This window comes from Acromyrmex echinatior, chromosome 19, assembly GCF_024713525.1.
Source record: "Acromyrmex echinatior isolate Ae372 chromosome 19, ASM2471352v2, whole genome shotgun sequence".
NCBI classification, from domain to species: Eukaryota; Metazoa; Arthropoda; class Insecta; order Hymenoptera; family Formicidae; genus Acromyrmex; species Acromyrmex echinatior.
Window position 1 is genome coordinate 3,927,976 of NC_141870.1, and position 26,025 is coordinate 3,954,000.

General features: G+C 35.8%; 1 protein-coding gene and 1 long non-coding RNA gene across 3 annotated transcripts in view; one reads left to right on the top strand and one right to left on the bottom strand.

Moving 5' to 3' along the window:
- Window positions 1-26,025, bottom strand: part of LOC105147852 (uncharacterized) — a 185,093-nt gene that overhangs the window by 111,613 nt on the left and 47,455 nt on the right. The window contains exon 4 of one of the 2 annotated variants that reach the window (XR_846346.2): window positions 741-830. This is a non-coding gene — a long non-coding RNA (uncharacterized LOC105147852). Of the gene's footprint in view, window positions 1-168; window positions 831-26,025 lie in introns of those variants that run through there. The other variant, XR_015548245.1, reaches the window with a different exon arrangement.
- Window positions 1-26,025, top strand: part of LOC105147848 (uncharacterized) — an 86,396-nt gene that overhangs the window by 20,175 nt on the left and 40,196 nt on the right. The gene's annotated exons all lie outside the window — the stretch shown is intronic.

Consider the following 26,025-nt stretch of genomic DNA (forward strand, 5'->3'; position numbering starts at 1 on the left):
TACGGGAAGTACCGTTCGATTAATACCGAGAGCAGAGAAGCAACGAGCGTCGCTCGCGTGTATGATGGACCTAATTTACGATTTACTCTCGCAAAATCCGCGCGATAATAGCCGTTCGCGAATCGCGCGAATGACTAAGAGCTCATTAGCCACGCGCGTCACTGCGTATTTTTTTTTTTTTTTACGGTTGACGCGCTTTATTAGCACGTATTCCGTCTGTGAACTGCATCAATTAGAAGCGTCGCGAATACATACGGTACTTGATAGACGCGTAATTAGCAAATACCGGCCGCTTATCCAATCCTAACTCGTATACGATGCTAAATTATGCGTACTTTTCATCTCCACGTTCAACTAGCGACACTATGCGACATTCTCGTTTACGCCATTTGATATCATTAATCGGAATTTGTATGTTTTTCTCACCAGTAAATACTATATATTACGAGACGCTTTTTACGTTACAAGTAAACATCGTGACGATCAGTATAGTACTGAGAATATTTATCACTTCCTTGTGATACGATCTTATCTAAGGATTGTCTAAGAAACTTCTAAGAAGATTGTCTAACAATGAAGCCTGCGGCAGACGATGCTTTTTTCCTGCTGGAAATGACACCACACAGAACGTAGAATTTTCAATAATTCACTAAAACGCAAGCAATCCAGCAGGAAAACATGCACCGTGTGGCCGCGGGCTTAAGAATACTTTCATATTATTGCGTGAAAATGTACGTTACCCGTGCCTAGAAGTTCTCCAAGTTCTCGTAGTCCGAATTTCCTCATCCGTCTGCCTCATCCGTTCTGCTCACTTTACAGCGTGGGACCACCTACGCACATCGAACGTCGATTAGCAAACCGCAATAAGTTATCGAATGCCGTAGCTAGCGGCTATGTGCGTTCCAGCATTACTGGCTCATTTCATTCACACTGTCCGTAATTTCGGCCTCGCGAAAGAATAATGGCGAAATACGCAGACTTTCACCCGGAGGGGGTCGGTCTACGTTGCGGGACGGCTCGATCTTATGGATGCACCTGCCGAATTTACATGACATTCGAGCTTAAGCCGTTTAGCCCGATCGGCCGATCCACGCGAGACAACGAATAGCCCCTTCCATTTCTTCGTCCCTCCATATCGTGCACATATAATGTATAAGTTTGCGAATACACGTATAATTTGGGCTTCAAATGTTGAACGATAATTCTCTAATAATAGTAATAGATCAGATAATTTCTCTAATCTTGAAATTAAATTTAAAATCGTTTTAGAATTACAGTTTTAAATATTCTACACACAACAGATAATCGCTCTCTTAAATTAGATTTCGATAACTTATTCCGCGTTATCTACAATAAACTATGTTTCTATAAGATTTCGAAGAAGAGATATACTAGTAATGTACGCAGATATCTGATACGTTGCGAGTACGGAAGAGTAATCGTCATAAATATCTAACGGCTGCGGAAAGAATCAATCAATATAATCGCGACACTGAATCTCAGTCAATAATTACATCGACGAAAAATTAACTCTGTTTCCTAGGGATACGTTGGATCAGTATAGTATGTATATCGATATGCAATAATGATGGCAATCGAAGGCTACTGATTAGTATCGCGACAGGAATTAAATTTAGCGTGAAGAGTTGATTAACGCAATTAAAAAATTATATTTTAACGATAACGCGAAGTCGAGCATTCCGAGATATTGCAATCGTTTAATTTGAAAATCACCGATTAACATTTTTCAACCGGAGCAATCATTTCTCATAATATCAGATATGCGTTACATATCTGGAAGGCACTGATTTCTCTTTAATCTCAGCTTCACGCGAATGAACGCGAGTCGAGCGGACAGACGCAGAAAAGGGACGTGGACGATTTATACGACGTTTCAACGTGCCGTGATGTTGGCGATTTAGATTTAGGACTCAGAGGAAAATCCTGATAAATTCTTAGACGAAAAGTAGCGGTTTCTCAATGTCCACAGACGAACATGCGTCCGCAAATACGATAATCACCTATAAATTTACGGATGAACATAAATTTCTTTGGAATTCCGCTTCGTTGATTATTAATTGAAACAAAGTTGTCATGCATTATTATTATTATAGTTGTTGTTATTATTATTATTATTATTATTATTATTATTATTGTATGTGTGATACGAGGATTTCAACCGTAAAGTCTATTCGCATATTTAAAATTGCGACAATGTAGGCTGCACAGTAAACTATTAATCAAGCATTCGAGCGTATCCTTCCGCTCTAAATGTCCTCCTCACTACGAAAAGCTTATAGGACTCACTACATCAAACCTGTTCGCCATATGTATTTTTTCACTTGTCGTCCGTTAATAATATCGAGTCGACTCTCTCCTGCCATTACAGATATGAAAATGATCGCGAAGTCGAACAATAAATTTTGTCTGTTGTCAATTGATTAAACAAGTTGTCTATTATATGCAAAACGATGTCCTTGCGTAAAGGACGATTATGAAATATTCAATAAAATATGTAAAATCGTGTTTATCTATTTCAGACTGTATAGATTATATATTATTTATTAAAGTTCATTTTTATCAATGTGAATTAACTTTAATCTCCGTTTAATTTACTTTTTAATGTTTTTCTAGTATTCTAAAAATTAGAAAAACAAAAAGTGAATTAAACTAAAATTAAAATTATTCTCCATTGATAGAAACAGGCCATAGAGGAAAAAATCTTAGACTATATTTGTCTGTTGAATTGATAATCCGTTAACAAACGGATTACGAATTTGCAAAAACTGTGCTTCTTGTAAATAAAAAGAATCACATTAAATTATGAAGTTGTTTGCGAATTATCCCTGTTTGTGTAATATTATATGCCGTTTGAATAAAATTGAGTATCGCGTGTACTGAGCCAGTTAATTTTTTGCTTTGAATATGATATCGTGTTATGCGTTAGCCGTTTGAAATAATACGTAACGACGTGATACGAAAGTATCGTTTTGCGCTGGACAGAAAAGTCGATCCCATATTATGTTGTCGAAGTGTCGTATTCATTAATAATGCGTAAAATTACACGATATATTTTTGCACTTGCGGTATCAATATATATGATATTTAACTAATCATCAATTAAACTGTAGAACTTTTAGTTAAATTAACGATATATTATTAAGCAGTGGCGACTTGTAGAAATGATTAAGAACTCAAATTGAGTATAATTTGACGTATTGATGAATTAGTGTAATAAATAGCGCTAATTAGTCGTGCTAACTTTTATTTATTACGAAAAATTTTTTTTTTGTTATTGGAAATCGTAAACACTATGAAAAACAGCTTTGAAAAAAAAATTATATATACGATACCGTGTTAAAATCGAGAGTGCCTAATTATGATTATTCTACAGACAGATGACAAAATTAAAAGTCGATTGTCGGCAAATTGATATTCCCTAAAGAAGCGTCGTTTAAATTATCGTCAAGCTGGCGCGTCAGATTACTAATTAGGCAAATCAATTATTTCGTCCTTATATCGGACCGATCGATCGTCCGTTTGAAAACTTCGGTCGTTTAATGGCACTACGGCCTAATTTACGAACTTTCATTCGATAAAGTCTCAGTTTCTAGACAAGCCTCTTCGTTTCTCGAATCGATAATCTCGGGACGTTTTCAAGGCAATTATATGAGCGACTAGGTAAATATATAAAATTATTTCACTTCGATGATCATCATAAAAAGTCTCATTTTTACACGTCAGAATTTTATCATTTAACACTAAAACCGCGAGTCTAAATTAATTCAATCGCGATTCAAGGTAAATCTGGCTTTTTAGAGAGATCTTATCAGAGAGAGGTCACTATAAAGTAAAATTACTTGTAATTAATTATGATTATTTATGAAAAGTGACGAAAGCTCCACGTACAAATTCAAATTAACTGGAAAAGAAAAATTATCAGATTAATAAGAACTTGCACAGCGTTCTAGTGTTAAATATCATGTATCTATAAAAGTTCAATATATGGCAACATGTATTTTGCAGTAGTATTTATAAATGGCTAACTAAGTATTAGAATAATTATCTTTGCAATTCTTGATGTTTCCATGTTGTAATTGATCCTCAATCTATTTTCATTCACTTGTAAAAATTAATTATATACTTTTCATTAAATAGTACTGTTATTGTTATTTTATTTTAAGAGTATTTTATATTTATTTCTTTAAGAAATTATTGATTATAGTAAAGCGATAAACTCGTCCTCATTCTATCTGTTTAGATTGATTTCACCAGATTTGTTACTCGGTCTCAGAGAGTGTGTACGCAATGATATACACAGCGTTTATTTCTGCTCCCCCACACACGCGATATCTCACGGAAGTAAATGCATGGCGTTAGCGATTGCGACGTACGATTACTGCGGCCAAAGACCGGAGAAATCGATGTGTAATAGATAATTATCAAACGCGATTTTAATCATTTTTTCATATCTCGCATTCGCGTATTTACATGCTACATCATTATGGTTCTGGAATTGTTGGAACATGCGCAATATCTACAATATTAGCGAACACGATGTTTCGATCAGCCGCGCGATCCAAAGATCGATTAATCAATTAAACTTACGTAAGATGTATATACCATTTATCATTTCATGATTCTTCGACTATGAAGTTTGAAATTCAACGGTCTTGAAAGGAAAATGTTAAGAACTTTAATACGAACTTTCAGCACGTTCTCGACATTAGTCAATCTGCTCGAATAAGAAATATAATCAAATAGTCGCACGTATCACGTTATCTTTTATGGTGTTTCCCTCTTCTCCTTTCTAGACTCTTAGGACGTATCTTTTTATTTCCGAACGTAGGATCTTTCAAACTTGTTCCCTAATGTCCACAGAGAGCGAACTCGGCAAACAAACCGCATTAGTATAATTATCGGGCCAGCCCTAGGACCGAGTTGTGGGAAAATGTCCACTGTGTGTAACCTATCGATACCCGACGTTTATCCAATCAATTATGATCTCTATGCGCGGACTGGATGAAAAACCTTATACTACCAGTCGACAATGATCTTTAAAACAATCGACAATGAAACCTCATAATCTAAATATCAACATTTCAAACATTTGAAAGATCGACTGAAGCAACATTGTTGTTTGCAGTCTCAATTCGTGTTATTAAAATTCCGTGATTGATCAAAAAATTTCTTATCTACAGAATATAAGAGTACGAATGCAGTTTTATATATTGATTCTCTGACTCTGTAAAATACAATCCGACTTCTATGATGGTAAAAACTTAAATGAATCAAAATTTTTTCAGATTTTTATATAATTTAGATCAAAAAAAGAATCTTTATTTCTCAAAGACTTATTGTTCATAGAAGAGTTCAAATTCGTGTTGCTGTGAAGAGGTAATAAGAAAAATTTTTTAAACTTTACGTTTAAAATTAACAAAAAAAAAATAAAAATAAAAATAATAATCATTGTGTGTAATTTATAATCATTATGTTGTAATTTGAAAGGAAAACAATAAATTGTTTGCTATTGCACTTATTCTAAGATCCTTTTTTTGCAATTCTATTTATATGCTGTTGCTAAATTCTTTATTTTCCGTATCATTGTATTCAATTGCGCGAATGGAAGGCGATGTTGTCACCATCATTTATCTGATTTATCGAGCGTTGACATTAATGGCGCCGATCAGTTTACGACGATCACTTCGGAAAGTGTGAAATCTCCAGACCATCGTTATCTCCGGCTCCATTGGAGCTCTGTCATGATTTTCCTCTCGCTCCGCGCTTGAGAAGGCATCTCTTCAAAGAGCATCGCCGATCGCGTATCGTGCGTTCCGCGCAAAGAAACGTCCAATGTAAACATTCATGAGAAAGAGTTTCACGGACGGCAGGATGATTGATGATTATGCTCGGAACGCGAATGGGACCAATGCGAGACAGAAACGACTCTCGTTAAGGAACAAATCGTAAACATGCCCGAGACAATCGCTAAACAGTCGCCTATGTATTCCTCTAATCCTCTTTGCCTTATTTCAAGCTTATATGCACGTTTCATACCGTCGTTCAATGATCATTATTGCTGCACGTCGCTCCGAGGCAACAATGAAATATGGAAATAAGACTCGGAAATAATGGGACAGTGCATTTAACTTGACTAGTCACGATAGATGATTAAAGCAGAATTTACTCACTGAATTGCGTGTTGAATAATCAGCTAGTTTCTTAATTTTGACACTCATTATAATTGTGAAAATAATTTTACATTTTCAATTTATTAGTTTTAATATAATAATAGCATCTAATAGTTTTTAATATCGTACAATTGTTCAAATTAATAATCATTTTGACAATATTTTAATAATCTAAATGCGTATTTAAAGGAGACTTCATTCTTAATCCATTCCTAAATTAACGAATGTCATATGTGATTTATAAATCGATTTATTTATTTACTTTATCGATTTATATTTATTTTAATATGCACACATAAATTTATTTTTAAAAATACAACAATAAATAAGACTCAATATATTTATATCATTTGTATGAGTAATTTGATAAATCATTATGCGTCTCTGTAACGAAGTGTCACATGAAACTACGTCATGTCTAGAAGAAGCTTATTAAAGAAAAAAAAGTTTAGTTACGTGACATTGTGTCACACAATTCAAGCATTTTTTCTTCGCATAAAGACGATAAATTATCGATTGTCAACAATTGTTCAAATTAAAATTAATAATCATTTTGACAATATTTTAATCATCTAAATGCGCATTTAAAGGAGACTTCATTCTTAATCCATTCCTAAATTAACGAATGTCATATGTGATTTATAAATCGATTTATTTATTTACTTTATCGATTTATATTTATTTTAATATGCACACATAAATTTATTTTTAAAAATAGAAATATTTTCAGAAAGCGATATTTTTAAAGTAAAATATTTTTATCCTTGCAAGTTATACAAATGTAATCTAAGATCGGAAAGCACAAAATTTATGGAAAAATCTTTCCAACGGAAAAAAAAGATGAAATGCGAGATATTAGGAATTAGATAGAATTTCGGTGTTACGATGTACAATATACAAGTATATCACGTACATTCGCCTCCCAGGGATTCTAACGAGTCATCGGGTATCTGCGGGTTACATCGCCGTCGGGGCCCCAAGTGAAGCAGCTCGATACGCATATATCGATTGATACGCTAGCTTGATAGCTATCTGAACGAGAACTACGAAGCATCCTAGTAGTAGTCGCTTGGAATGAGTAGTCGAGTAATTTGCTGGCGACCGCCTCGAGAGATATCGAGTCGCGCGGTCCACAGGGACGCTCTGGGACGCAACCAGCCTCTTCGAGGATATCAGACATCACGATGATGTCGCGTCATGTCGCCGCGTCGCGATGCTTCCTGCGATCGAGGATCGATTCCCTGATAAATGACGGTTCACGAAAGTGAAATGTGTCAAGCGATTTCGAGCGGATTCGCTCTTAGATTTTATTCTAAGATTTTATTCTAGTCTGACGTTCATTAATCTCTGGCACTATAGATGAACTTATAATATTTCTAAGACGATATCTTAGGTCAGGAGATGCGAGACGTGTTATAGATACTAAAAAATTCCTAAGATTTTTTTCTTATAACGCGATCAACTTGAACAAATGAGCTTACATTTATCACGCGAGAAGGTATCATTTCCAAGATCGTGTCGATCGTGAATGTCGAATCTACTGCTTTATTGTGTCCTTTTGCCGAGTAGTATCTGTGGAAAGCTGGTTCTCCCTGCGGTGTTTCCCTGGTTTCTATGCGTCGAGAGAAAAAGACTTTGTTAAAAGAGAGAAAAAAGGTGCCCGGAGCATCAGCTCTCGTTTTTTTTTCTCTTTCTCCGAGCAGGTTTACGAGACATTTATTTCCGCTCGGTTGGCAATCCACAGGGCGTATCAGAGAAGCAATGGCAGAGTTTTCTCGTTCGTCGCGCGCTCGTAAATCATTCCGTCAACGAGACCGGGAGACACATTTCGCGGATAAATTATCGGATGAGCTTTGCCGCTTCGAGGAAGCTCGTCGTGTTGACAATTGATCAAATTAGAAGTCAGGTGCTTTCTACAAGCGTCTTCACGCGCAAATGATCTACTCAGGAAGATATACTGAGCTAAATCTGCCATATTTTTACTTCCTATACAATACGATGCACATCTAGTAGGTGACATTTCGCTGATGAAGTCAAAATTTAGATAATCGCAAGTATAATATCTATTTAGTACGCTAGGATAAAAGTCTTTGGTATTTGTGACTATAATTGATAAAATAATTGTGGCTGGAAGCTCCATTTTTACGGTTATTTCTTATAATATTAATAATGTTAATAATCATATACATAGGTCTCTCAAATATGAAAAAATTGTATTGTAATTAATTATAATTTAATGATAATTTTAAGATGTAAATATTAAGATGTAAATGATAAATAAAATAAATATTTTTATTCAGTAAATGTAATCACAACTATAGTGAATTATTTTCTTAAATTCATTTATTACTTATATTGTAATATAACAACTAAAAAATATTAAGAAAAAACTAAAGGTTTTCAAGCAATGTAAGTGACTATTATTAATAACACAATTGACTATATTTGCATAGTAAAACAATTATAAATATATAATTGTCTCAAAAATGCAACCATTTTTTTCTCTCAATGCATAAGTCCGACATCAATTTTCATTATTTTCCATAAACGACACAACAGTTGCCTGATATTTTGTGTATCCTGTGCTCTTGTTTTTCTAAATATCTCCAATACTTATTAGATGGTGAAATTTAATGACTAGACGGAAGTGAAAAATTGTGTATAAGAAATGGGCCACGTAATGATTTATGTTTACGACATGAAAATTTTTCGCGAAATTCTAGTTCAGTAAAATATTTATTTTGCACAGAATTCTAGTTCACTAGTAAAATACTTATTTTGCATAAATGAATCACTCAGAAACGTCTCGCCCTAGGTATCTATCCTGCCGCCGACTCTCCAATGCCTATGTAACTTTCTCAGCTTATATTCTGAGAAAAGTAATTGTTACCGACTTCAAAAGCGCCACTAAAACGCGCCGCCGGTTATGTTATCCCACGCAAGAGTGACCGGTTACGAGCGAACGTCTCAAAAAAAGCTCGAGACCTCATTGTAAGTCTAATCCGAGACATAGATATAGATACATAAAGTTATTTTTTGTACCTATCGATGATTTGCTTACTTGTATTTAAACACTTCTCGATTTCTATTTCATTTAATATTGTTTAATTTGTTTAATTTTTTAGTTGGCCTTTCGGTTCGTCTTGTACGCGTTAAAATAAAACGATATAACACAATGAAATACCGAATTGTTTGAAACAACGGAAGGATAAGTTATTCTATTTTTATTTGTATCATTGTTGCAAAAATAATTAATATTATGTATAAATATCTAAAAATTGTAAATTTTGTAAAAAGATAAACTGAAAAATCAAGTGTTATTGAGCTGTAAATAAAATCGAGATATAAATGAGGTCCATAACTCTCTTGTCTCACGTAATCGAAGTTTCGAAGTCGCGTCCAAGAAGGGAGTCGTCGCGGGGACATCCGGAGTAGTCGGTATTATCTTGCATGAGTAGACACGTAGACGGGCCATGTAAGGGGAGGGTGAACAACTCGGAACAACTCACTCAACCTGATCCGAAGCCGGCAGGCATCAACATGGTTTCTCCGTGCCGCGTGTGCTCCGTCTGTCCGGTTTCATTCCTTCATCCGTTCGTCCGTCCCCGTTCGACCGTCCATCGTTCCTTGTCCTGCTGTCTGTTCCTAGGTCGGGTGATCCTTAACGCGTGTTTTGACACGATTAGTGGCCGCGTGAACAACGCGCTCTGTTGTTCCCGCGACGCGTGATCTCGCGTGTGAATCCGTTCAGTCGTGGTCCTTGCCAAGGACACGGTCGATGGTCAAATCGCGAGAAAGTTGGCTCTTCTGAAAGGAACTTCTGTTGAGGACCTTCGAAGGTCCTTATCGCCTTGAAGTCATTGCACGTCTCGGTTGTTTCTCTTGGTGAGTGTATTCCTTTAAACTGAATTAGTGAAAATTTCACAGACTGTAGAAAAGACTTATTTCACTAAAAAGCAGCGACTATTTTACTTATATTTTCACACTTATACTATAATCTTATATCTCGTTAACAGTGGAAGTAAAATACTTTTACTGCAAAAATATAAAGTGATAATCACACAATACATATTACAGCAAGCTGTAACTATTAAAGCGTTTTATATTTTGTTATTTATTGAGAAAAGTCATGTTTTGTTCGAGTTGCGATCAACATGTGTTTTCTAACGTAATACTCTTTAGTGATTAAAAATTTTAATTGGTTTTGATCCAATGTCGAGACGAATTCCTTCTATGTCTTGGGATTACAACATCAAATCTGTTAACCTGATGATTTTTTCTTGGACATGAAGGGATTGATAATTTGAAATTATATTGCTGAGGATGATTCCAAAGTGAACCATTCTCAGCAATACAATAATGTACTATTTTTTATTTTTTGGAATAAAGATTTAAGATTACGTATTAACTATCACGCTGACTCTCATTCGCCCTTATTTTTTTGGATTTTTTGTTGTTGAATTTGAGAGAGTCCGTAAGAAGATTACATTATTACTATTATTGAGAAAAATTCTTGTATTTATATAGAATTTGTATCTAAATTCAGAATAATTACATTTTTTTTATTCTTAAGCTTGTTATTAACAACAATTATTTCTAGCAGTATTATCATTATTCAGCAGTAATATTGATTAAAACAGTCCACCGATTTACTTATTTTCAATGAAATTTTATTCTATAGTACTATATCTATTATTGTACTTTTTATTTTCAATTGAATTCGTTTAGGAACGTAGCGAATGTAATCAAACTAATCTTTCAATCTACTTTCAATAAGTATAAATGCGATTTACTTATTTATATTTTTTTGAAATGATCCCAAGATCATATTATATAAAATCAAGAATCAAGAGTAATATAATTTGTCAATATATTGATTTCATTTTTCTATCTGCACATAATTGATATTTTTGTACACAATTTATTGTTACTTTGTTTTTAATGCGTGGTTATATATATATATATGTGTATAAAAACTTGCTAAGCTCTTGCCACCCAGAATAATATAATTGAAAGTATCAATTACCCTGTTACGAAATATTGGTACTATTAATAAGGATATGCGAAGCATGAAATTAATAAAATACAATGTTTTTCGTCGCAACGTGTTCCGCTCGCCCACAGCGTCGCCGTTCGATATAATGCTAAAATTCATGTTAGAAGATTAACCGAGCACGCCGTCGGCGTATTAACTGCGTATTAATCCGCTTATTATCGAACGTGCGTAAGTGAAATTGAAACCGCCGCAAACTGCCACTGTGTAATTTGCTACCGCAATTTAATTGACCAACGATATTAAGCTCCTCCTACTAGAAATAAGAAACGATGCGTGACTAGGGGATTAAATTCAACGAATAAGCTATAAGTGAAATGGCGGCAAAAAGAATTAATTTGTTATCTCGCTTTAATTACATCGGCCTTTGAAGAGAACTTGAGGAACACAAGCATGCCGCTTTAGCGAGTATTGGTTCCTACCGATAACAAAGCTATCGTGGCGCGTGTCACGCGAAATAATAATTATTCTACCGCGAAAAGGTCTGTAAGGCTGTAAACGGGATCGCTTTCGAATTTCCGCTGCAGGCCATAATTTGCAATACCGACAGATAATATATGTCTCAACATGTATAGCCCCTCTTTCACTCTCATGTTACTGCAAACACACGCGCGCGAGAACAGGTATCAGCAATTAAACTCTTTTTCATCGACGCCAATCGACGTGAATGCGGATGTTCATCATTGAACTATTGCACCAATAAACGATTAGATATTTGCTCCTGGTGCAGAAGTGATTTCACTGCAAGACACGATGACATAGTGACAAGACACGAGATATGATGTTCATTCCATTCACAAACCTCTTGTTCAGTTCCTGTTTTTATTATGTCTCTCTGTAGAAATTAAATCATTTAAGGAACGACTTTGGAGTCTCGTGGATTTCTATCGGAATAACTCATATTTTTCATCCATATGTTATGAAGCAGGTCTGATCTGCTTGTTCCTTTTTTCTTCATCGGTCGCGACAGCTAACTGTTCCCAATCGGATATGTGGGAATTGACAGATGCCCTTTCGTAGGCGCCGCGGTGTGCTAATTAAAGCTTGTAGTCGACTCGCGTTCTTTCTGCGTTATTAATTTTCCGCGCTGTTAATCCCGATCCACGTCCAGGTAGCTCGTATTATTCGATGGGTGTCCGGTAAGACCGTTGCGTCGTTACCTTCATAAGGCCACGACGAGATGCATTCAGCCTCCTTCCGAGAATAAACGGTGTTTGATAGGCTTGGCTTGTTATCGTATGAGTTGCTCGCCAATTTTGGAGAGCTCGTGTTGTGTCCATGAATCATTATTAATGGTATTATACTATGGGAACATACGGAGAAAGATAATCGAGTAATTTTTACCTTACAAAACTAGTGAAAATATTCTGATTATTTATGCCGAATTTATGATGAACTTAGCTGAAAGTAAAAAATACCGGAGGTGTGAAAAGTAAGCTCAAGTACTTACAGTTACGGTAAATCCAGCCACGTATACTGACAAAAATTTACTAAATAATATGTATCTTATTACATTTTAATATTTCTTTGAATAATACTGAGTGAACATTTATTTCCTTACAGTAAATAAATATTTATTTTAAAATATTATTTTAAAATTCATTTTAAAATAATACAGTTAAATGAAATTAACGGGTACGTTAGCATACAGGGTTAATAAAAAACAAGTTTTAAACATGTTTTAAACAGTTAGAACATGTTTAATCGATATTTTTAATGTGTTTTTAATGTGTTTACATGTTTTTTTATAAAACTGTTTGAAGCATTAAAAACATATTTAAGAAGATACTGTTTATCAGTCCTGTTTGTATATCAGACGAATATATTTATTCATTAAATTTTTTATCATACTTTCATCGGAATATTTAAAATAATCAAAAGTAAAATAAGCACTTAGAGGAACATAGTTGAACAAAAATATATCCCTAAAAATAATTCTGACTGTGCGTTTTGTTGCAGAGAATTCTAACGGACCCCCGTTAGGCACGCTCGTTATCAAACTTTGGCTTTCCGCTTCGAGCAATGGCTTCTGAAGCATCCATTTATTCCTAATATTTTGTCTACGGCGTCGTTAGTCATGTAAACAGTCGTGCCGCATAATGCGTAAATCATTCTGCACGAGTGTGCATAAATGCGTGCGTATTTACGCACTATATGCACGGCACTCCGCTACCTGTCTGGTACCTGTACGTCGCATACTATTCTAGCAGTAAAAAGAACCTCATAAATTGTATATCGCAATATTTATAGTGCGATTGCAGTGTTTTCAAGCTAATATCGAACAAGAATGAATGAAATGGAAAGTACGCAAAAAATAAGGATCGACCGTAAACTCGTAACTTCCGCAGAAATTTGAAAACGTACATCTTGCAAAAGCAACAAATATAGCATATTATTTGACGCGTCCATAGCGTGTCGACGACGTGTATTTATTTCTGATGTGTAGATATGTATCATTGTCGGATTATACACGGATTATGAAAGCGCAAGCGAATCATGATCATATCTCGTGGTGAGAAAGTCGCAAGGAATATCATCAACAAAGTTGGAGAACGTGCGGAATGACCGGTCGTTCTAACGTATCGTCGGCTGACAGTGGTATTAATTAAGACGCGATTCCGTAGAGGTAATCCGACAGGCAAATTTCTTCGAGTGCGTGAATTCTTATTCCGTTATAAGCGATGCATCGAGGCGATTTTGCCGCTAAGTTTACGCTCGTTTGTCATATTTGGCGGCTGGCGCGCTGTCGCATTTTGATAACTCAGCTGACCGCTCGAACGATGTCGAGAGATAACGTTTTCGTTCTTGCCGATGTCATTCGTTACAGCTTCAGCTAACATGTTAATCATATGAATATTTCTTTTTGTTTAATAATAACAGAGTAATTAATACACAAGCACGAGAGCGATTGATCCTTATGTGACTTATTCTTATTATTTGACTCCTTTCTGCGAGAAATCATCATTTAGTCAAGAAATTTCTCGGGTCACGTGAAAAGTTTCTCTCGTTTCTCTTGAATATCTTTAAAGAATATCTCATTAAGAGTATCTTTAAGAAATATCTTAGTAATGCTTGCAGGGGATCTGTGTATAGATTTTAAATTTGAATTACATCTATAAAAGAGACGGAAGAAAAATAATTTTAATTTGTTGAGACAAGCAAAACACGGTAGGAAGATTAAGGAATGCGGCATCTTGTTCATCTCTGTTCATTCACCATCAGCTGGCACCTGACAAATTGAATTTACTTCGATTCGATGGAAGGAGATTATCATGTCGGAACACGCCTTCTTTACGCTTTTAACTCCCAGGGAAAATCAGACCATCCCACGAGGAGCCTCCGCATCGAACGCCAATAAACTCTTTATGTTATTGTGACGCTACGATAAGCCATCAAGGTAGATGAAAGGAGTCGCCGAAGGTTCCCGGCGCCTTGAAGACTATCACTCGGGTATTAATGTCGATATCTGATCTCACCCGATACGTGTAACTGCTCTTGGTATCACTGTCATGGTATCTTACTCTCTTTAAATATCAGTTACACTGATACAGTCTGTGCGGCTGTGTAGACCACGTTGGAATTTTTCGTGACATCAGTCTATATGCTTTCGGACTGACAGAATCTGGTGAAAACACACAGGTTTACTTTGATGAGTACTTTAGGGACTGAAGAATTTCTGTGAGAAGTATTGACGCTTGTAAATTACTGTGAAATTTTCGCTACCATGGCCACTGCTTTCCAAGGTTTCGTAGAAATTTCGTAGAGACGCGTTTGGTCAGCTCAACGGCTGTCTTTTAATGACAAAGATTGCCATTGTCAGCACATAATCCTTTTTCATACTTTTCTTCTTTCCTTTTTCCATCTTATACTTCGAGAAATTTTCGGAGAATTGTCTCGAGGTGCGAGCACACATTCAGTTGACTAACAAGTTACGATACCGTGTCGTAAAACTTGTTACATACGTATGACGAAAGAAAACTCAGAGAGAAGCGTCGTGAAGCGGCTTCGGCACGCGAGATTTTTCAAATGTCTACATTTTAGCGGTAACAAATTAACATATCCGCCGCGCACTTTACACGCACGGCAGGTATTCCCGAAGCACTTGTAATCGCCCCATTCATGCACTTAAATGCTTTGCAATCGCAGAAGGGGGCTACTCAGACGCGTTTAAGCGATACGGCTACTGAGGTACAGGCGAATCCTTATTATCCACTCAGACTACATCCTTGTCAAGGAAGAAAATCTTAGCAAGCGGATAAGCGGCAAGCCACGCTATTTGAAAAGAAACATTAAGTCGCGTCTGCACTTGAGCACGCACGAACTGAACACGCATGAGCATGCGAGAAGTAGAAGAGGAAAAATCTTTTTTTAGCTTGCAACTTTTTCTTCGACAATCAAAAAAGTTCTGCAAACATTATAAATAGGCACTGTAAAGCGATCAGTTATAATACACGTTATATAAAAGATACTAAAATTGAACCTGTGACTCATCACATATCCGGTGAAGTAGAGATATGTGAATGATTTGTCAGCTGCTACAGGAAACGTAAAATATCAAACCGCGTGCGCGCGCCAGGACACGGTTTCGTACGAGGAATTTCGCTAACCTGGCAGCAAACACACGACCAGCCAAGTAGCTATTGACTAGACTGACCGTTTAATGGCGCCGGAAATACCGTGCAAAATGGTCACACTCTCGCGTACTTTTAACGCCGCTTCTCCTCTCCCAGGTAGTTACCGGGCACTTTATGCACTATGTCTGGAGAGAAAGGATATCCTAGTACATGCGCGGCATCCTCAAGCGCCAAACGTCGAGACGAGATTCCAAGAAAGTTGGAAAGTATTGCTCGGATTTCCTTGTGTAACAACGTTCCGCCTTTGTGCTTAACAAAATTAATTTAATAATATTGTTTCATGCATATTTTAATTATAGCTTCATCATAATCAGTGCTCTAATTGAAAAATATAATTTGAAGAAATTAAAATATTAAAAAGAAAGGTTAAAAATTCAGAAATCTAAATGTTCAACGTATTAACGTATATACGTTAACTGTTTCTCGTAAAAGATAAATTAAGATAATGAAAGTATTCATAAAATGGATGAAAATATAATAAATTGCTAGTGATGTTAAATAAACAAAAATATATCGAGGAGGAGAATCAGAACTTCAAAGAGAATCAGAAAATCTCTGTTAATAGGTTAACAGAAAGAGGAAAGGAAGACGTAATTTAGAAAGAGAGAAAAGTAACGGTGTCATTGATTAAACCCGACGTTTAACCGTGCTCGGTAATTTATTACAGTAACGCAAAATCTCCACTTAGAAATGGTCTTCTTGAACCGGTACCCTTGTCCGCTCGTTTGTCCGGGAGCGAGAATGAGGATCGAGAATCAGTGTGATAGAGTTAGAAGAAGCTCATTGAGATCGTTGCGCGATTTAATGACGTCGGACCGATGTGGACATTACGTAGCTCTTTTCTATCTCTTTGTCCCAAAACAAGTACGCGAGTTACAGCAATGTTTACCGCCGGCAATTACTGGCAACATCTTCGTTTATCCGATTTGCCCACGGGGCGGATTACGAAGGACTATCATTGTCGGAAATGATCGCATCGATTTAAATCTATCCCGTTTGCCATTCGTTACCATTATCAAGTCGTACACTACAACGATAGTAAAGTAATCACCCTCTTTTCCCTCTTTCCAGTTGAAGTACTAGTGGCAAAACTGGTTTGTTTTTTTTTTTAATTACCCTATCTTAGTTAAACGCGCCCTAGTTGAATCCTGTTAAGAAAAATGCGCAACAAAGGTAATATTAAAAATTTATGCGAGCAGTAATTTCAAATTACTGATCTCGAAATTTATCTTTCTGTAGCTGAATGAAAAATGTCGACCTCACAGTATACTTGTTTTCAATTGCAATCTTTTCATGCATCCCACGATTCATTTAATTTTAATTTTATTCAGCATACATTCTGCAAATCTGTTATTAGCCTGTGCGCATTTTATAATTCACGTCGTATCCTGCAATTTGAAGATATGGTTCGCCAAAGCCGGTATACGTTGATACTTATTATCTAACGATACTTCTCTAAGCTACACCGCGCTATATCGGTCACTTACGGAAGTCCAGGTGTTTGTCTATTAGTTTTAATATCGATTACCGCTCGTCATTTGCATAATCGCTCATGTCGTTTATTAATAGCGTGCGTTTAACGCGCGGCACGCAAATCAATTTGCTCGAGAGAGAGAGCAATGATCTTTGAGAAAGTGACAATTTTTGGTTTTTTTCATGATTCAAGGATTTTAATAAATAAAGGACTCTCGAAATTAAAAAATTCATAAGGTTAGCAAACGTCCAAAAAATTTAGACGTATAAGTAAATTATTTAACGTGTTACAAATTTGTATGTTTTTACCGCATTTGGAGCCATCCTCAGCAAAATTTATAAAACTTGTCTTGTATACAAATCGAGTTCCCTCTCAGCTGCAGTATCCCGAATCCATCATCATAGTTTAATATCAATGATGGTTCAAAGAAATTTAAGATTTATGATACATAGTAAGAAATTAGAAATATAAACTAATTCAATTGAAAAGGAGAGACTCATTTGAAGACAAAAGTGTGAGATATATCGAGAAGCAAAAAAACAGAGTTGAGATCCAAGCTAAAATAAATTAAGTTAAGGATAAAAAATTAAAAAATTGTATGCTTGTTAACAATGTAAAAGTACAAATCAGAATTAAGGTTTTAAAATTTTTGGCAGGATCCGTACGAAGTTTCGTTCGATACAACCGAACGCATTACTTTCGGACTAATTCCAAAGATTTCTATTGGCTATTTGTTCGCACCTCCAAGTGGAATGTCGTTAATCAAGTGCGTAAACGTCTCGCTATTGAATATACCTGTCATTTTATGGCGCCAGGACACCGATTTCGTTACATCGCGCTCATAATCGCGTGCGTTGTTGCACCTCGTTGATCGCGCGCGAACGATTGCCGGCCACGCTTTGATTTATTCGTTCTGAATGGCGCCCGTGCGGATGACGGGTGATCAATAAAGGCGCATACCTCGTGACAAGCGTGAAAGCTGGACCCGTCAACCGGCGACGGTGTCACGCTGTGTACACTACAACATCATTAACCCACTTTTTCGTTATCCGCGATCAACACTCGCCGCTACTTTGAGAATGCGCTATCTCGGGTTAGAATTTCGTGGAAACGCGGGCAAACGGTAAACTTCGTTGCGAAATCGTCCTGGAGAATTCCTTTTGGTGTTAGAGTCAGCACTTGAGATAACTCGATTTATCAATTTCGTGAGAGTCATACAGCTATGACGATTCCAGTCAAATCATCAAGTCGATAATAAAACGTCTCGTCGACATTATTTATTGTATTCCTGACAACTGCACTGTATTGTCCAATTAATAATTTAAATTATAAATTGTATTATGAAGACTGAAAGAATACAAATCTAGCCAAATAATTTTGTTGAACCATTAAAATAATTTTGCAAGAATTACGATGAGCAATGCTGCAATATTTTAATATTCTAGTAACCAATTTTGTCGTCCTACCTAATTGTTTTGATAGTCCAGCAAAATTATTTTTCAGATCTGTATCTAGCTTTTTTAAGTTAAATTTTAGATTCTTTAGCAAAACTGCTCTTTCAGTGAACATTCTTTATTATTTAAATCCTCCGTGATCCAACTGAGACCTTAAAGAGCCAAGTAAATTTTTAATTTTGAATTATTCTGCCTCAAATTCGAACGTACAAAAAAAAAACTTCAGGTTATATCATTGTAAAAATTATAGGTATTCTTGAATGTTGAAGGAATGTATTAGAACTTTTTCATATTTTTTTAGAACTCAAAAATGGTTTAAAAGACACAAATAGCTACCAGTGACTCGATTGGACTAGGAAGATAATGAAAAAAATGTTGGACCACGGAGAGGGTTAAATGTAATAATTCTTTAAATTCATGAAGTGCACCGTTCGAACGTGTCAAGTGTTGCAATCGGGTCATTTTTTCCTCGAAGCGTTTTGCCCTTCTGCGAGCTGACACGCAAATTGTTTGTCACACGTACGCGAATCGGTAGGGCCGAACAGATTTATCGTCGGTGCGGTGCGACTCAAAGAGACGACGCGACGTTTCTCACTACGCGCGATGATGCACAACCTCGCATGATCCGCTGCCTACCTAGAATGCATTCTAGGTACCTCGACCAGATAGGATTCGAAGCCGAGGTTAAGACGTAAGGTAACGGCCCTCCCGCTGTGCACCCTGTCACGACGGGTCAGCACTCTCATGTTCGCCATGTACACGTGTTCCAAGCGAATAGAAGCGACAGGAAATCGCACACGAAGAATTTCAATCTCTGAGCGCAGTAGGATTTTCGAATAAGACGCGAGAACCAAATAAGAATCAATTCGTAAAATATAATCAACACTAGAAGACTATAAAAATAGATTTAACTTTAATCTTGGTTTAATTTTTTATCTTTTTTTTTACTTCTAAGAATAAAAAAAAATAAAGAGTAAATTAAACCGAGATTGAATCTACATTAGTAGAAATGGACATAAAACGACCAGGCGAATAAATTACTGTGAAAATAAAAATGTGATAAAAATCAAACATTTCATCAGTATTATTGAAAAGTAAAAAAAAAAATTCAAAATTCCTATTTTTTTATACAAAAAATATAATATTAATCTAAAACATATAATACAAGTTAATAATAATGACCGCTTAGTACTTCTAGTTGAAGCGTCAAAAAGTTTTGAGTTCTTGTTTCAGTTATAAAATTAAATAAAATTGAAATGCAAATATATATTTTTTATACTATACGAATGCATTTTTTTAAAGAGATTTATTTAGATTTCGTGGATTCTAAACGGTTAAGCGAATCGAATTGTAATTCGATCCACATCTCTAGGGACCATAACAAAAAGGGAGTCTAAAAGAAAGTGTAAAAGTGTTGGGTTTTGTTGTTTAAATAACGAAAGCCTTAATTAATACAAAGTCGTAAATCAAATTTTATCGAGCGTGTAATACGAATGAGGGTCTCGCCATTATTAAATTTCTATGCTATACGGATTAACGACATGATTTTTATTCATCACGGTAAGATGTCCCTGTTGCAGTTGCACACACGTGTTATTCTGTTTAACGAAACACTCCGAAGTTTACGAAGACGCGTGTATTTCGGATCATAAAACAAATCCCGCACTTATACGTTTTTTCCCTCGTACGCACATCGACTGATTTATACGAGACACCACCCTGTTTCATAATCCACGTAAGCTTTACGTTTCCGAGATTTAAGATGTGGTGATTCAACACGTGGTGTTTCTTGCCGCTGATTTCACGGGAAAGGGCTTATGATAGTTATGATTCTAAAGGGTTGATCTTGAAGCATCATCTGGTGATATTTTCACCCGAGGAAAGCCCCCATGCGGGTTTTCGTCGCAATAAAATATATTGTTTTCACAGCTGAGACACATTTTTGTTTTTTTTTATTGTCATTAACATTAATCAAGCGTGAATATTTTTAATAATTTACAGAGCTACGTCTGTTTTTTAGTATTTTATGAAGTAATTGACGTAAAATCGCACGAACTCAACATGTTTTAATGCGGAATTTTTAATTAATCGAGAGATTAATATACGACGGAAGTTTGTAAATTGTTGAAATATTTTTTGAGGACCTGTAACATGAAACGGCATGTTATTTTAAACATGCGTGTGAATACAATCATGTGGCATAGTATTATACTTAACATAAATTTTCATAAATTAAGTTTTCGTTCTTTTTCTAACTTCCTTCTATAAATATAATCTTAATGGCTTATTGAAACGATATAGGTGGTCATTAGTTTTTTTAAATTCGATTTCTATCGTAGTTTCGAATAGAAATTATTGATATCGAAAACATTATTTTAAATTTTAATGCAGTATTTGTGAAACTCTTGCAGTACGAATAATTAAATAATCTTTGTCACATGAGAGAGATTTCTAATAAAATGTCCAAATTATATATATATATACATATATGTATATAATAATAATAACCTTTTGATATCACATATCTTTGTGTCTTAAGTCTGTTAAAATCAAAGCCATATAAAGATATTAGCTCATATTAATATCTACGATTTTCTCTTGCGTCAAAGCATGTCTTCGGCTCGTGCTCAAAATCGAAATATTTTCTTGATCAAAGCTAATTTCCTTTGTGAAGGTGCCAAGTCGAAACCGTCATCGCTACACTTTCGGTATTTTAGAGGTAATAATTTGTGTAAGCAATCCGACATGATATAGATTTCTAGAAAACCCGGAAAACCAATATATAGGAATTAAGAGAAATAATTGTTTTCAATCAAAGCGGATTTTATTGTTAGTGTTTTGCAAATTTTTGCAAATACACTTTTTCAGTTTTATAAACTGTGCACTGATTCAGTTTATCGGATATAAAATGCAATCACAAACTGAAGCTATATGAAATAATAGTATTTCAAATTAGATTGATCGACAATTTTAATAATGATGTTAATAAACATTTTAAAAACTTGTAAACAAGGCTAGGCATGTATTTGATATATTTTTGTTTGAGTACAGTATTGGTAAGACAATTATATTTTGTATTTTGTGTTTGTTCGGAGTACATGAAAATATTTTGTATTTTGTATTTCATGTTAACATATAAAAGTATTTTATATTTTATATTTTAGTATTAATAATAAATTATGAAAGTATTTTGTATTTCTAATATTAACAATTAATTGATAATTAACCTTAATTGATAATCAACCTTATTAGTTGAATTATAAGATATAAAAAGCTTTCAATCTTTCAATTTTAAGTACAAAATACGTAATACTTTTATGTGATCCGCTAAAATAATAAATACAAAATATGCTTGTATTGCAAGTGGTGTGTTTTAAATAAAAGTATTTCAAATATTGTACATGCTCAGCCCTGCTTGTAAATACTCGTATATTACTTATTTTGAAAAATATTATCTCAGTTAAGATCCGCTTTGATCGAAAATAGGATTATTCATCTTACTTGATTTACATATATTCTTGCCTAATTTTGAACTATAATTATCGATATAGAAGCTATTTTAATGTGTTTATTTGCTCAATGGTACTCATAATAAATTATATTGTCAAATATAATAGGTAAGTCAATAAATAACTTTAATTTTTTGCCCTCAACAATCAAGATGACAAAAATTAAGATTACTGATTGACTCACCCATATTATCTAAAATCGTCAACTTAGTCACGAGACGAAGTGCAATCGATGTCGAATAAAGTGTGCGAGCGTGCTAAATGTGTTGCAGTCGTGACGCGACTTGGGATCGATTAGGGACGCTTCTCTTGCGGCGCAGCAAAGGACGAGGAGCCAAAGGGTCTCTCTGGTGCATATATATAGGTAATCTTTTTATTTCTCAGCGAATCACCAGCGCGCCAGAAGGAACTCATGACCTTGCCGCCCACAATTCCGTCGACTGTCAGAACTGTCAGTGTTTCGCAGGTGTAGTCGTATTGCTCGTTTCATTATGTATTTCCATCGTCGTTGTCGTTGTTATGTTCGCTATTTTACTCATGGTGGACTGCTTTCTTGACTTTCTGTCGCATCCCGTTGCATAAATCATTTCAAAATAATCTTGGAATGAAAAGCAAAATGGCGCCGAGAGTGTTAGATTGAAAATGTTTATATTCTGCCACTCACAATCAAATTTATTTCATAAGTGAAAAAATTTCCATTGTATAAAAAGTTTCTCCAATTTGCTACATTTTTCATATTGCTACGACAAATTCAAAAAACAAAGTTTTCTAGAAAATAAGTTTGAATTATTAAAATTTGGTAATATTAATTTTAAAATACAATTTTAATGTAATAACTAATATAAAAGTACGTTCTTTTTTTCTTTATGTTGCGTTCTTTTTTCTACAAGCAATTAAAAAAATATATATATATATAATATATAATTTTTGAGTTGTGCAAATATCGTTGTAGCAAATGAACAATATCTATTTTATTTTATTTAAAACGATTTAATTTCTAATGTTAAAGTGTTTATATGTCACTTATCGTACTTTATGTTATTACGTGAAACGACTCGTGAGCGCAATAAGACGGTGTTCATTTAATGCGTATTCAGATCTGGCCGCAGTTTGTGCGGTCGACGTGACACACACGTGTTGTGCACGCTGCGCATTAGACGAATTACAGGTCGAGATCCGGTGGTTCGTTAACGAGATAAAGCATTCTCTAGCAGCTCGTTGTCAACCGTAGAAAGCAGTTGCCATCCGACACTCGTCGTAGTGTTATTCTTTCGTGAGTCACGCCATCAGAATTATGAGACCGCTAGTTCGGCGAAGTTAAAAGAATGTATATCAACGTTATTAAATTACATATATATTGGAAATTGGCGAGACGTGATTACGGGGAAAATATAATCTCTTTGTACACACATTTTTAGTATGTCCTCTGAGGAGAAGAAATGGCAAAGTACATAATTCAATAGACTTGAACAGACACTACTTTTTCTAGTACCTGAATTCTCTATGGTTGGAATCGCAAAAAAATCTGTGACGAGCATTCGAACTTAAGATGAAACGACTTTGCCTTGCATTATCCCTTCTGTTGTAAAATATATAATACGATTAAGAAATATAATCCTTTTCATTTCTACGGTTGTCGAGCAGGTCGCAATTCTGTTGCACATTGCATGAATACATTTTTCAAGATGCTTACAACAATCTTTAATCGCGGATCGGCCTTCGTAAGCCGTGGACTGTATCTTTCCGACTTTTATCGCCACTTCGGCGACCAGGCTCCGTAATGCCATTAAATGAGGTCCAGTCTCTCGGGTTCGCGGCAACAGCTACGTAATCGTCGGTATCACGAAATGGCTCGCTTAATGCCGGATTTGAGGTAGCCAGTTTCATTAAATGTCCTACATCCGCCTTCGCACCAGTTCTTGACTTGTTCCCGATATTATCTGACCGCGTTCCTTCTTCGGTTTTTAATAAACGGTCTCGTCCGGTAATCATCATTTCCATCATTCGTTCCCAAAGTTATCTCGTGAGATGAGAACTGCGCTTGATGAATTTTTATTAATTTCTCTTAACAATTTCTCACTTTTCTCTCTTTTAATTACAGTGAAATTATTTATAAAAATTGCGATAATAGTTACACAAAAACGACGGTTTTTTTAAAATCTCTAAAAATTTATAGATACAGATCTGTGTAATTTTGTTGGACTATTAAAATAATTATGTAGGATGCTCAAACTGATTGCTAGAATGTAACTTTTTGCAGCACTGCTCATCTATTTTAGATATTTTAGCAAAATCCTTTTCGTCTAACCGTACTAATCCGTTTCTACCGATGCAAATTTAATCTCAGTTTTAATTTACTGTTTATCTTTTTCTAATTTTTATAGCACTAAAGAGAAAGATAGAGAGAGATACAGAGTTAAACCAAGATTAAAGTCAATCTACATTGGTGTAAACGGACACAAGTATTCGCTTCGTAAACAATAAGAAATTTTTCTTATTGAAAAATCGCCCTTGCTAATTTGACGCAAACAGTAGTCACTTTCGGACAAAAGGTAAGTATCGAATTCTTCGAAATACGATAGCGTGAGGTGGCAATTTTAAGAATACTCCGAAAGCGCCGCGTCAGTAAAAGATTTTCCCGGCGGAATCGAAGGTAGGTATGCTTTGAAAACGGATAAGTTTCGACCGGCATTTTCGGCACGGGTTTCTCGTAGCTCGTGCTAATCCAAGACATCGCCGGCGCGTCGCGATGAGGAATTGTGAGATCTCGAGAACAAACACGCAGCAAAAGCTGCCTCTTTCCTATCTGGTGGACTGTTTGTTCTCTCTCGCTTGTCTGTCTAAAATCCACATAATTACTGTGAGAACCCAACGCCGAGAGCCACCGCGCAGCAAGTCCACGAGGTTGGTAAGAAAGGGAGAAAGATTCGAGGACTATGCCCTCAAAGGGATACGTTTGCTTAGGTGGTGGTCGATCTTTTGTTTCTGTATCTTGTCTTGGAGCGAGAGAAGGGTTGCCATCTTTCCTCCCGTTGGAGTGGAGCCACTCGGAATGGGAGCCTCGTCGACTCCGTCGTCGCCCGGGATGGCGCACGGCTGTGTGAACGGAATGTAACTCTTCTTCTTGTGTACGGCGTGTCGCGGGCCGGTATGGTCAAATATTGAGGAACATGTGAACGGTAAATAATCAGAAGGTCGTAGGAGGAGTTAAGTCCGACGATCTCTGCCCGATATTTACTTCAATTTAACGGAGTCCATAGATGAGAATTTGTTTCCACGAACGATCGTGCGGATGCATTTCTATTTACTACTCATAAATGAAGTATCCAGTGAGGACGGACGTATACATGCTGGATGTTCCAGGCTCTACCAGTATTTCCTTTCTTAGCTCACCTTCGGCAAACCGTAGGGATTCAGCGCGCAATCTCATCTCGCGTTTTATCGTCTTGCAGACGTCTTTCAACGCCTCGGAAAGATGTGTACACGTGATGTTCGACAGACGAGCGATTCCCGCTTTTTTACCGCACATGATCCGCCCTGGACAATGGGGCTTGTCAATGACTGTCAGAAAGGTTATGAGAATCGAACGATAATCTAAAACGTTACGGTAATCTTTATAATACCGGAAATCTGTTTGCAGCCAACACTCTACGTTGATCTACGTGAATCGTAACCTTTTCCCACCTTGGGAAAAAGATCAAATAGGCGAA